At 38.0% G+C, this 14,089-nt stretch overlaps 1 protein-coding gene across 18 annotated transcripts in view; it reads left to right on the forward strand.

Annotated features, from left to right (window-relative positions):
- shep (alan shepard) overlaps positions 1-14,089 on the forward strand; it is a 142,326-nt gene that overhangs the window by 108,831 nt on the left and 19,406 nt on the right. The window contains exon 1 of one of the 18 annotated variants that reach the window (XM_070285945.1): positions 2,848-3,496. The exons of the other annotated variants lie outside the window; for them this stretch is intronic. The gene's annotated coding sequence lies outside the window, so the exon portion shown is untranslated. Of the gene's footprint in view, positions 1-2,847; positions 3,497-14,089 lie in introns of those variants that run through there. 18 annotated transcript variants of the gene reach the window in all.

The following is a 14,089-nucleotide window of genomic DNA, read 5'->3' on the forward strand; positions in this document are numbered from 1 at the left end:
ATATTTTTTCTTAAACCAATTTAATTCTAAAATCAGTATTATTTTGACCTCAAGTGTAGATACATATCTATGATACGTGTGTGTGTGTGTATTTTTTGCCGCATTCACACCCCGCTGCGTCAGCGCTGACGTCGACTGCGAGACGTAGACCAGCATGAAAATGCAGGAGAGAATGATGAGGAAAAAAGAAAGGCAGGAGAAGGCGGAGGAGGAGGCGGAGAGATGCCGCAAGCCGATAAAAAGGCAGGCAAAGTCGCAATTTTCCCCCATATGTGTGTGCGTGAGTGTGTGTGTGCCTTTTCCATATGGGCGCATTTATACGCGTTCGTTTTCAATTGAAAATTCCCCCCGGCTGTCGCTATCTCTTTTTATAATATTGTTTCTCTCTGTTTCGTTTGTTTTGCTATTATCATGGTTGTTCCCTCATCCTCCTTGTGCCACTCTTCTCCTCTTAACCCACATACAAGATTTTCTTTTTTGCCAACGCATTTTGTTTTTTATCAGCTGATATTCGCACCCTCCTTATACTCCCACGCCTGTGCCCTCCCTTTCCTTAACGCGAATAAAATGTAAGCCATCAAATTGCTATTGCTCCATTGAAATTGCTTTCTTTAACTCGTTCCCTTTGTCTCATCGCGGTATTTTTGCATTTCTTTATCCGAAAATGTTTGAATTGTTGTATTTTCTACGCAGATACATATTCAACATGGTAAAATTTCAGCACCATAAAGTGCTTCAAAAGATATTCAATCTACTTGCTTAGCATCCATTGCCGACCTTTTCCATTGTAGAATCTACACTGTAGATTCTACAGTATTCAACGTGATTGCCATTCAACCTAGAAATATGATAAATACGGCATAGACGAGTAGTTGGGCTCTGATAGTATATCCGTAATTACGACTCTAGGGAATTCCTCCCGCTCTTTGCCGCCCCGTTCTTCAATCAATTAACAAATTGTCAATCAATCAGCAGAAGCATTCTCGAAAAGTCAAAGATTCATTGGAATCGCGTTATGGGCAATACCCAATATAAACAACCATCTTATAAAATCTATAAACTGGTTTTTCTCTGAACTTCGTGAGAGAGCAGCAATGGCAAAACAAAACAAAAAATTTGTAAATTTCTCACTATTACAAAAGTGGGTTATCCAAAACTTCAAATAGAGAAAAATAGCTAAGCAACTTATAAAATCCAAAACGTTGTATACCCTTGCATTTCTATTAAATTATAATAATTTATAAGAAATATATTTATTAAAGTCTACGATAAAATTTAATTGAATATTTCTTATCTTCATATATCTCATAAATTAAGACACAATCACAATTTCATGTTGATTTTATATTTAGATTTAGATTATAACTCTATTTGTTTGATAATGCTGTTCCAACATACTTTGCCGGGTGGCTTAGAAAACCACCTTCGGGATTACAAACTTCTCGTAAAAATCATATGTATGTATTTTTCTCTGCAGGTGCATTATAAAGAAGAGAATCCATTTTACAACTCTACCTCTTTAATTTATCTTTTCGAAGCACTTTAAAAGTTGACTTCCACAAAAAATTTAAGAAAATGATTGAAGGAGGACAGGTGGCGAATGATGATGATGATTTTAATGATTCTTTTTGTTTATATTTGTGGTGCCAATTTAATAGTTTTTCACTCAACGCTCGTGTTTCCCCGCTTTACGATTTATTTTTACGAGCGGCAAACAAAACAAAAATCAGTCCAAAAGCCGCTAAATAAAAAGAGTGATGTGAGAAGAAACGGCTATAGAAATTATAGAACTCGCTCATCAGCTGGTGGCTTTTGGGGGGAGCGATAGAAATTCTGGGAGCGACTGAGGCTAACTAAAAGACGGTGGACGACAACGCTCAAATTTGATTCTCACGCTCCCGACAAAGCAAAAAATAACCACTTGTTAAAAAATTACGTGCACGAGCAGTTTGCCAAATTAGAAATACAGTGATCTCTTTGACGTGAGAATTGAAATATCTATACTTTTAGAAATTTACTTCTAAATTTAAAATAGTCTCCAATTGTGCGATAAACTATTTTCCAATGTGTTTTTCATTTTGTGTTTATTAAAAATATATAATAATATTTTTAGTTCATTAAAACTTAAACTTAGTTAAATAAAAAATTAATATAATCAATTTGTAAACTCGAAATATTCTTTTTATGGAGTCTCCACTGTATTTTGCAAACCAAAGAGAGAGGCTGCAAACATGGGCAAAGCGAATAGGAGAGCAAAGCAAGTCGCCAAAATGATGAATGAAGTAATATATTTTTGCCACAAGCTTAATCTGCTCCACTGTGCGAATTTTTTGTGTTGCGTTCTTCTTCTTCTCGCCTTTTTTTGGGTGGTGGCGCTTTGCGACGTCGGCAGCGGCGGCGGCAGAAGCAGAAGCGTTGACTCAGACGTTGACGTCAACAGTATGCGCTCTCGTTCTCTCTCCTTGACTCTCTGCTATTGGCACTGGCTCTCTCTCTCAGTCTCTTGCGGAGGTTTTTTGGGGAAATTACACCCCCTGCCGCATACGAAATGCCATTTTCCGGCAAACTAAGGGTGTGGGTGGTAGAGAAAAAGAGAGAGATAGAGAGCGCCGAGAGCGTGGAGTTCCGTTTTGCCGGCGCTTTTCTACAACTATTTGGCATGCCGCTCTCTTCGCTCTTCCCGCATTCCAGCCTCGTTCATTCATTCAATCGCGTTGGGAAAGAGAGAGAGTGAGAGCGGCTATTACTTTGCGCAGGCGCTGGCTCTGCCGACGTCGCCGTCGACGTCGCGTTGTTTGATTTCCGTTTTCAGCTAGCTTCACATCCACACTGTGAATTTCACAGTTTGATTTTAATTTTTGTCGCGGTTAGTTCGAAGAGCGCGAAGTAAGACTCACTCTCTCTTCCCACTGTTCCTCCCGTTTTGAGATCAGCTGCTCTCGCAACAACAAAATAATAGCAATAACAACAACCATAACTGTAGTACCGTCACTTCTTGTTCGTTTTGCGTGTGTTTCCTGTGCGTGTGTGTGTAAGCTTAAAGCTGACGAACAAAACGAAAAAAGAAAAATAAATTATAGGAAAATTGTAAATTATAGAGAGAGAGAAAAAGAGAGCGAGTGAAATATTATCGTACGTGTCTACCTCTCAATAGTGTGCGTGTGCATAAAAATATATAAAAATAGCAATAGAAAGTTATTAAAGCGTTTGCAAAAAAACCGACAAACGACCAACGAACAGCGATAGGAAACGCAGAGGAGAATAGTTAAAGCCAGCGTCTCTGTCGACTGCGCTGCCAGCGTCGCACTTGAAAACGTCGCAAAAGTTTGTAAACAGCCGAAAGCTTCAATACGTGTGTGCGAGAGTGTATTTGTGTGTGCTAGCCGGTGTGCCTGTGTGCGTGTCTAGAAAACAGTGAAGAAGCAGCAGACGCCGCTAAACGAGAAGAAGAAGGCGAACGACGGAGACGACGCAGCCAAGAAGCCGACAGTAAAAAGTAAATAAAACGAATAATCCAAAAAATATGAAATTAGATTTAGATTTGTATCCCCCTCTCCAAAGAATTAATAACATTGTGCCGCCTTCGGCCGGTTCGCTTTGTGCTGCTCTTTCGCATTGCTGCGCCTACACACCCAAAATCGCCATTCAAAAGTTCAATGTCTGTTTTTGGTTTTAAATCAAATTTATTTCACCTCTCTGTATTTTTCAGTTCCTCTTTCTTTTGCTCTTTTCTCTGTTTTATTTTCTTTTTTTTACGCCCTCTCTTTGTTGTGTATATAATTAAATAAGCTCTCTGTGCGGGTGTGCGTGTGCCCAAATTTTAGAAATTATTTTTATTATTTTTTTATTGCAATTAAAGGTTAGCCACTTTTATTTTCCTTTCTTTTTTTGTGCAAGAAATTCATAAAAACCCAAATGAAGTGACAAATGCCAAACGTCAAGATAAAGTTCAAACCAGAAGTAGTGGGCGAGGGAGGGAACAGGGAGACAGAGAGCGAACAGCTTGCAAAATTAAAGTTTTTGCAATCAGCTGATTTTAAATTTTAATGGGGAATTACCAGTTTTTGTTTAAAATGTACAGAAATACTTGATTCTGTCTTTTATTCGTATTGCTTATTTTTAATGCCTGGGAAAAATATGTTTTAATAATTTACAAGTATTTTTATTAGCAATATTTTTAATTTAAGCTTTCTTTTGACATTAAAATATTTGTAAATAATAACAAAATTGGACTTTACTTAGTGATAATATGATTTCCTCAATGGAAAACATATGACATATGGCAATAGATTTTCCTACTTGGCATATGGTTGTTTTCGTAAATTCCAAGTAATGTGTATACTGTTATCGAATAAACTTGTGCGCTGCCTTTGAATTAGTCATTTGAATCATTTGACTCTGATTGCGGAGAGTGTGTGGGTTCTTGTCCGGGTCAGCGTATGTGTGTGTGTGTGTGAATATCTGTGTGCTGGTAGTGCCATGCACGATTGTAAAGAGTGCAATCCCCACGATTCCCACAATATCTCCTCCCCAGTTTCCAATGAACTGATACAATTACACAGAAAATAAATATGATTAATTAAGTTCTATTTGTTTTGCATTTATTATTATTTTTGTTTTTCAAAACAAAAACGTTTTAAATAAAAGTTTAAATATATAAACGTTATTATGCAATTAAAATTGGTTTCCTTTTTGAGTCTGATTTAAGAATTTAAATACAAAATAATATCAATAATATATTACCAAAATATATTTTTCGGTGTAATTTCGCTCCGATTTCCAACGATGCACACGATGTGGTCAGACCCTAAATAATGTCCGATATGAAATCGACAAGCCAACGACTGATTAAGTCCGCCAAGTTTAGTCCGTCGTCCCCCCTTGATTCCCAACCCCCTTTTCGCCGCCTCTTTGAGGTTGAAGTGCCGGTTGAGCTTTGTGAAGTCCAAGGTTAAGCCTTTATTTTGGGTGTTTGTTCGTTCGGTTTCTACTCGTTTTTGGTGAATGTGCGATAAAGAGGGCAACTTTATTTTCGGCATTTTTTCAGTGGCTTTTGTTTGTGCACCCTTTCTGCTTCTTCCTTGCTTTTCGCTTCCTTCGTCCTTTGTCTGGCCAGCAAGAAGAGAATGAGAGAGAATCAAGGACCAAAAGAAGGAAGCAGCAGCAGTGGAAACAACCCTTGAAATGGGCAACAATGAAATTTCTTAGCAGCTTCAAGGAACTTTCTCTGCGAACAAGTTGCAGTCAATGCACCCCCTCCACCCCGTTTAGTCTTACTTACCAATCCCTGCCTCTCTTTCATTCACTATCCCCATCCTGCTCTGGCCCACGCCCCGAAAAGAAGGCAAGCAGACAACATCGTTAACCTGGCCCAGGGCCTTAGGGGTTTAATTTAGCCACCCCACCGACGACGAGCCACCACCACACCATCACCCACACCGCACGCCAAACCTCACTTTGTTCCTTCTTTGTTTTATTTCTGTAACAAAGTAAAAGTTGTAAAAAATAAAAAGAAAAGAGGCAAAATAAGGAGATGAAATAAAACGGAGCAAAGGAAGTAGAAGAAGCTGAACGTGAGCAGAGAACTGTGAACTCTCACCTCAGCACATGTCCTTAGACAGCTGAAGCATCCCCTTAAGGAGCCGCCCATTCCCACACTTTGAGAAATAAATGTATATTATTGATCTTATATTATTATTTATTGAGTGGAGAAAAATGTGGTTTAACAATTTATAAATAGGGGTGTCATTCCTACTACTACTACTTTAGGTATACAAGTGCAATACCATACTTCAAATAGGAAATACATACATTCAAGGATGTATTAATATGTTTTTTATATTTTAAAAATCTGGTTTAGTTCATTGGAATAGAAAATAGGGAACCTAACAATCTTTTGATAATATTATTGAACAAATATTAAGTGTATCCAACTATATCCAAATATTTCTCTCTGCACTTTTCCAGCTTTTCATCTTTATCTTATAAGAATTTCCAGGGGTTTTCTCTTTCGTGTTCTCTGCCCTGGCTCATCTGTTTTATGTCTTTTTTGGCCGCAGCATTTTTTATGGTTTGTTGGCAATTTTGGGATTTACATATTTCCCTTGCCCCCTGCGCTCACCACCCTTAGCCCAGCCCCAACTTGTATTCGCTTTGCTTTGCACTTATCGCGTGGTGTTGACTTCCTGGCCCAAAAGGAATAAAAAGGAGAAAATTCGGACAGAACAATTTGTTAGTCAAAGTTGCTACTTTTGCTGCTGCTTCTTTCAATTCGCGGGGGTTGCTAACGGTGTTTTTTGTGGGTTCTACGTGCTCAAAAATGCAAATCCAAACGAAATGAAACGCAGCAATAATAATAGCAACAATAACCGCATAGCACAAAGGAAAATGTAATAAAAAATACACGAGCGACAAGCGTAAAAAATGTACAAATAATAACAAATAATATATACAGATCGCATAAAAACGTACACAAATAAAACGCAGACAAAACAGCTTAGAAATAGAACAAACCAAACCAAAAAAAAAAAAAAAAGACCACAAAATTCACCACAGTATTGTTATTAACTAAAGCATTTTTCGGTTGTCAAAATACTCGAAACTGCGGTGGTCAAAATAGATAATAAAGCAAGAGGATTTGATAACAAATATTGGCGACTGAACGATGAGTGACCCAAATCCTTGAAATACAATAGTTTGCATTAAAAAAGGCATTTAGATAAAATATCAAATTTTAGTCACTGATGTGTCATAAAAAAAGCTTTTGAAATTGCTTTTGGTATGACGTTGGCCCCACCACAAAAAGTCTCGAATGACCGTCAAGTTTAGAGTTTCTATTTTATCAAACATTCACCAGAAATTGGTTGCGAAACATTAAAGGAAAAAAAATTATTTGTGGTTTTCCCCCATTTAAAAACTAGCAGTTAGATCCACAAACAAAAAACATTCATTTTGCTAATCTAATAAATTTGAAATGAAACATGGTGAATTCCTAGAATTTACAAGTGGCAAGCAAAAGAAAGATAGAGAGAAATTGCCCCAAAGCGAGCCAACGTATCCCTCTCCGATAACAATATCGAGTTTAGTCAGCCCCCGGCGATAACACAAAATGTCCATAAACAGAAATGGAGTAAAAAATACTCTTTCTTATCAGTTGTGGAAAAAAAAGTACAGAGAAAATTATGTCAACTGTTTGACACAACAAGAGCGATATAGATACTATATACATCTGTATGGGGGCTCTGGGGACGGGGCTCTTCCACGGGGTTTATATTTTATATATGTATATGTATGTATGCCCCCGATCAAGTGACGCGACCGCTGAAACTTTTATAAAAGTGAGTCAACGTCGTGGAATGAATGTGCAATCAGATTAAGGGCGTTTCATGGAAAGACGAGGGAGAGACTTTTATCCGAGATTTTAGAGCGAGCTAGAATTATGTTAATTTCTGGTTAACATTTTGAGATTTTTGCTCTTGATTTTGTTTTATTTTATTTTTACGTATTTGCTACTTTGGTTTAATTTACTAACTTTTTTATTTTTTTCTCTAATTATTGGGTTTAATTGATGTTTATAAAAGTATTTTTAGAGGCATTATTTATTCGAAAAACATTCAGAGTTTAAAAACATGAAATTCGTATCTAAAAAAGTCTTAACTAAACTTTCCCTATCTTTATATTTTTTTTATAGAAAAAATAACTGTTGGCTAATCTAGAGTGCTATTATAATCGCCAAATACCTTCTCAGTTTATTATTTAAATCTAAGAAAAGTAACCGGTGTTAAGTATCTTTTCTAGTTTCTTTTTGAATCTATCTTTTACGGCATTCTTCACTTCCTCGCTCTCTATTGCTCTCTTTTCTCTTCCGCTGCATTTGCAGCTTCATTCGTAGATGATTGAATTTTAGTGACTGGCTTTTGTCTTGGCCACAAGAGTGTTGTCAGGTGCTTTTTATGGTCTTTACCTTCCGGTTTCCCTCTTCGCCGTATTTTCTATCACCGCTCTTTCTCTCTTTCCATATCTCTCTTTGGCTTTGGCTTTGCTTTTAAAGGTCAATTCGTTTGCGTTTTTTGTGTGTCGGTTTTTACTTCGTTTGCCTTTGAAGTGAGTCATTTTCAATTCACACACAAACAGGGGCAAACAAAGCTTCGGGGTTTGTGTTTGCTTTAGTTGTTAAAGTTCGTTTATTTCGCCGTTTTTGCTGGCGAGTGTAATTAACGTAGGCGTTTTGTTTGCACTGCGGACTCATCTCTCTCTCTCTGTCGCACACCATCTTACTATCTCTTTCTGTGTCTCATGGTCCCCTTCTGGCACATGTGGCGTATGAGTGATAAAACATTTTGTGTATTTTCCTCCATTAAACGTTGGCCAAACCAAAAACAACAGCAATCACCTTTAACAGTTGCAGCAACCTGAGCGCCGCGCTCTGGTTTTCTGGATTTTCGTGTTGATTTTGCAGAGTGGCCAGATGGGTGTTTGAATTGGTCGTCGGAAAATGGTGGTTGGGTGGGAAAACTCGGATGAAGCACCCGCGTGATGATAATGGAAATGAAGCCGTTTCACATTTGGCTAATTGTTAATGGATTGTTTGTCCTGCTTGTGTGTGGCCCAAAACAATTGCAGGTGCAATGACTTTAGAGCCCTAAAGCCGGAATTGTGATATGTTTCAAGAGGAATTCTGGTATCTCATTATGCTAAGCGTTTTATGTGATACATTTGGAAATATGTAGACCCTATTTTTGTATTTTAGCCAACAAAATGATATAGTTAAAAATAAATATAGGGTTCAGCTTTACCTAAATATCTAAATATACATTTTGAAAGATTGACAAATATTGTGTTTCCGTGTCAAAATAAATTGTATGCCCATTAACCTTTTCCGAGGGAAAACTGTGTTTTTTAGTCTGCTTCAAAGCCTTCCCTCCCACTTCTACCTCTCATTAACCCTCCTCTGGCACTTGCCAGCCCCCCATTGAACAGTTCAATTAGGTTGAAAATCTGTCGGGTGGGCTTTTCACCTCAGTAAATGTTGTTGGCCCTCCTAATTTGCACTAAATGGAGATACAAAGCCTGTCTGCCACTCCTACTCCTGCTGCTCCCCTCTTCCGTTTTCTTTCCCCTTTGCCACTATCCCCTGTATCCTGTAGCCAGTATCCTGGAGTATTCCCCTTTAAACCCTCAACCCGTAAACGTTAGTAGCCTGACCAAAAAACCACTTAGCGAAAGAGAGGAGTATGGCGGTGGAGACACAGGGAGAAGAAAGAGACGGGGACTCGGAGACAGCCAGCAGAATTTTAGGTTTTGTGCTTGACTTGACTCGCTTTCAGCTAAGTTTTCCTTTTTGTAGCCATATATGGGTAAGCTATACGTACGACACAGGGGGGAGACGCACTTCCTGTCTGTCACAGAAAGAGACGGAGAGAGCGGAGCAAAAAGAGACGGACATTCACACTCACGAACTCAGTGAAACACTCACTTAAGGGGAGATGTCAAGAAACCGCTTTGCTTTCTTTTTTGTCAGCTTGCAAATTAAATTTAAATACCCGCATAGAGACAGAGAAAGAGAGGGAGAGACGGCTCGGAGAATGTGTGTGCAAGCGAGAGGGAGGGGCTGAAGATTTTAAGAGGCCACTACTGTAGCTTTTTGTTGCACAAAACGTGTTGTCTTTGTCACTTTTCGGGCTGCCATTGTCCGTGTATGTGTGTGATTGACACTTCAATGTGTGCGTGAGGGCTTTTCTCCCCTACACCCCCCCCCCCCCCCCCCCCCCTGATAAATCCCACCCCCTTTGGGCATCACCCTCATCCATCTTTCAAAAGCGCGTCGTGCTCGTGTTTGAGTTAAGTGTTACTTCCGCCACACACGCATTCGGCGAGACCCGTCTCATTCATTATTTATGGGAAGAGAATGCGAGACGGGCCTTATAGATAGTGTTTAAAATGGGAAGAATCACGGGGGTACTCTTATTCAGATGGGAAACAATATCATATAGAAATTGATCATCAAAAAGAGATAATATTGTATCGAATCCAATTAAGATATATTATTTAAAGTAGAAGGGCTTTCGTGATTTACACAAAAACCGGGACTTCAGAAGGTATTTTCCCATAGAAAATACTGATAATAATCGGTTACTCGATAATTATTAAGGGTTTTCCTTTAACATTTTCTTGACTTATAACTCAAGTCTAGTATTACCTTTTATTACCCCTCAAAGACTTCCCAATAACTTGATATTTTTATGAGTCCAGGTGGCAGGTTCAATTTTTAAAGTTCGACAAAAGACTATATACAGGCTTTTGCTCCTTGTTTTCTGTTTTCTGAGTGAAATGTAAAAAACAGTCGACTTTTTGTGTTGGTAATTTCATTATATTTCTGCCAGCTTAATTCAATTTAAATGCAGCATGTTTGTGTTTTTAATTGTCAGAGAAAAAGAGAGACGGAGAGAGGGATGGCATGCTGTCACCCACATATATGCCAACCATACTTCCTGCAACTGGGTGTCCGAAACCCACTTGACCATTCTTTTAACTGCGGCTTCCGATCACGTTTCGCAGCTTTATTTGATTTATTATTTGCAATTGCTTTTACTGGCCACTTCGCAAGTGCGATGCCCCAAGCCCAAGCCCCACTGTTCTTCTTTTTGGCCACCACCACCTACTCACCACTCTGAGGTTTCTGCACGTTGTCACATAAATTATTTTTTACCCATTCGTTTCACTCATTCTTCGTCTGTTTGTGATTAGTGGTCATGGCTAATGTGGCAACGTTGGTAAATATCACGCGCCATATATCATGTAATAATAACGCGGCATATTACATCGTATATCTTTAAAAATGCGACAGAAAGTGTGAAATATAAAAGGTTTTCAATAATGTATAAAAAGAATTGTGGGAAATATATTTATATTTAAAACATGAATATTTGCCAAGTCTCAAGGTTTACTAATGAAAGCTCTCTTCTTTTTGTTAACTAGAAACTAATTTATATATTTTTCGTAGTTTTAAGCAAATCCATTTCGGTTGAGTTCCTCCCACTTGAGTCTGCCGGATACTTTCAATTGAATTACCATTTGATTGACAGGCTGAAACTAATTTGGTCGCATTATACCTTCCGCAGACCATTGGCATTTCCTTGCCCCTATTATTCCTCCACCTTCCTAGCTTCAATCTTCATTGTGACTGCCAGGTTGCCTTTGCCGAGATGCCAATCAAGATTTAACCTTTCTGCAGAAATGAGCTTAGGTGTACGAAATTGACAGGAGCAATTATGAGAGAGAAAGCCCTTCCATTTCCATCAAGGTGGTGGCGGTGTTATTACACCTGATATTCTGATATTTTCCCCCCCTTTTCTGCCCAACTTTTACGACTTTTTGTCGCAGCACAGCAAAACCTGCAAATGTCAATTCCACTTGCTAACTTGATGAACTTTGGTTTTAGATTAGCAATTTACAGGCCCCATCATTGATGGGGGCAGACCTTGGCTCGTAATAGTAAGAGATGCTTTTTTGCTTGCTTCTCCTGATGAAGAGGAGCAGCAGCAGCAGCAGCAGCAGGAGCTGGAGCATCAGATGCAGAATTCATCATCAACTTTCATTAATATTCCATTTCCTGCTAAAAGCTTCAATTAAAATCTTATTTACTTGCATTTGCTTGAGTGTGTTGTTGTTGCTAGGAGGTTTTGCTGTTTTAGTTGTTTCAGTTGTTGTTGTAGCTGGCCATCCTCCACCTACACAAACAATACAACAACCGCATTACACTGAAAATAAAATATAGTCCTTTAAAATGGATAAGAATAAGTTTTAAATTAATGATACAAAATACGTCTTTACTTTGTTTTAATAATGATCACTTTAAGTTTATCCCAGACAATGTTTTCATATTGTATTTCTTTCAACAAAAATTTTCTATTTGTTTGAAGTGTAATGGCAACAAGAGCTCTCGCTCAATCATACACTCAATTAATGCTAAAATTTATTATGCCAACAGACAATCGCTTTGGAGACCTGGAGACTTGGGAGCCCCCAAAGCAGACTGGGTGGGGTCTCTCTCTTAACCCACTCTATTCGTAGAACCCACCCAACCGCCTGAGCTGGTCTGTCTGTCTGGCCAAGTTCTATATACCTTTTATTTTTGCTTTTATTGCCCCTTGTTGGACTAATCGCGCTAAAATGCTTTTAGTGTTTCATTTTGTTGATAAATTTCTTGTTGTGCCTTTTTTACTGTTTCCCTTACCTTTTGGTTGGTCGTCGCTTTTCGCTTTTCTCTTTCACTTTTCGTATCGATAAATGTGTATCAGAATTTGCTGTTATCTTTGTCAGGTAGTTAAAGCAATGCCAATCACAGCAAATAGTTGGGAAACACAACTGGTTATGTCTGATTATGAATGTTAAAATGCCTTTTTTGATGACGCATTTTTTTTTTTTTGTCATTATGGTCAACAATCGATAGTGGTCTTATCTTTTAGTATTCATTTGGTCAATGGGTTATGATTTAATGGGTCTAATCACGCGAACAAATGAGGAGACTTTCAGATACTATATGCAGATGTTTTCAGATAGTATTTGGAATTTAAAATACGGATACTACAGAAATCCATTAACAATGTCATTATTTATATATTAATTAAACTTGAAATCATTTCTTTAAAATAATATTACTAAGAAATGAAGATATTTTACCTTTCTATAATAAGTTTCCCTTTCTCGTGTTTATTTTTTATAGCTTGAAATTCTTTCTGCTGATTTTATTCCTTTCACATTTAACCGTATTTTCTTTTCTTTGAAAGTTCTTGGATACTTGACTCATGTTTTCTGTTCTGTTGCTTTTCTGAAAATGCCAACGTGCATTGTTCGACATTTTGCTTTTCTCTTTGGACTATGTTTCCATCTTGTGTTGGCCTGTCCACTCAATTGAGTTATCTGCTTTAATTCAATGAAATTATTGCATTTTATTGTCCGACTGTCGCCAAGTGGCCGCCGCCGGGTGGAAAGAGTCTGGAAGTCTGGGTTCGTCTGTCCGGCTGCTTTCCATATATTCCGCATATTTGCGTAGGCACTTTATATTTTCACCCACTTGAGGGAACGCTGGTATCTGTATCTGTAGCTGTAGCTGTATCTGCTCGTCGAGTATCTCGAGCTATTCGAGAGTATCTGGCGGTGACATGAAATTTAAACTGCGACCCAGCCAGTGGCCCATTTCAATATCAAAACTCAGACATGACTTTTGCTATCTGCCAGATACTTTTTCAACTGGCTGTGTATGTTTGCGGTTAAGTTGAATGGTGAAAAGAATAGGGTTTTTCTCTAGGGAGGGAAAATAGCTGGAATCCTCAGTGCAGTCGATATTTGTGGTTTTTTTTTTGTTAGTTTTTGTGAATATAATTGAGATTGGCTATCAAACATCAACAGAAACAGATAGACTCTGCTAGAAGAATTTCCAATTAAAAAGATACTAAAGTAACTGCTACCCCAGGCAAATCTTGTAACAATTGTTTAAACAATTTATCTTGTAGCTTCTTCTCTCGAGGCACGTGCTTTTTGCTGCTTCCAATTTAAGATAATACTTCTCCCAAAAAAAATATGTTGAAACCTGCTCAACCTTTTCCGAATCACGTAGAACAAACAGAGAAACCTTTCCGCTTGATTAAAGTACCGGTGCTGTTTCTCAGGCTATTTCAATCTGTTTTTACCCCTTTCTTTTATTGTATTTTTGGGTCACAATCAGAGAGGTTTGAGCGATTGCCTTTGATTAGACCCAGGATTATGCAAATTATAACTAAACTCGGTGGAATCCATATCCAGAAAAAGGTTCAACAAGACTATGGTGAAATGCAAAATCTTCAAGAATTTTTATTCTTGTCGCTGTGCCCAATTAAAGTATATTTATTATTGAAATAAAATGTCAAACACTACGAAATGTATTTTAATAAATAAAAGACAGTGAAAAAAATGTGTCATTCAATAAACTCGCTATGTTGGCAAAACGTGTTGGAAAAATATAAACGAGGAAAACCCAAAAAGGAAAACGACTGACACTTGTTCGTAAAATGTCAATGTTAAAACTCGACAATGTGCCAATAACTCGGAT

The sequence above is a fragment of the Drosophila kikkawai genome, chromosome 3L, assembly GCF_030179895.1.
Source record: "Drosophila kikkawai strain 14028-0561.14 chromosome 3L, DkikHiC1v2, whole genome shotgun sequence".
In the NCBI taxonomy this organism is placed as follows: Eukaryota; Metazoa; Arthropoda; class Insecta; order Diptera; family Drosophilidae; genus Drosophila; species Drosophila kikkawai.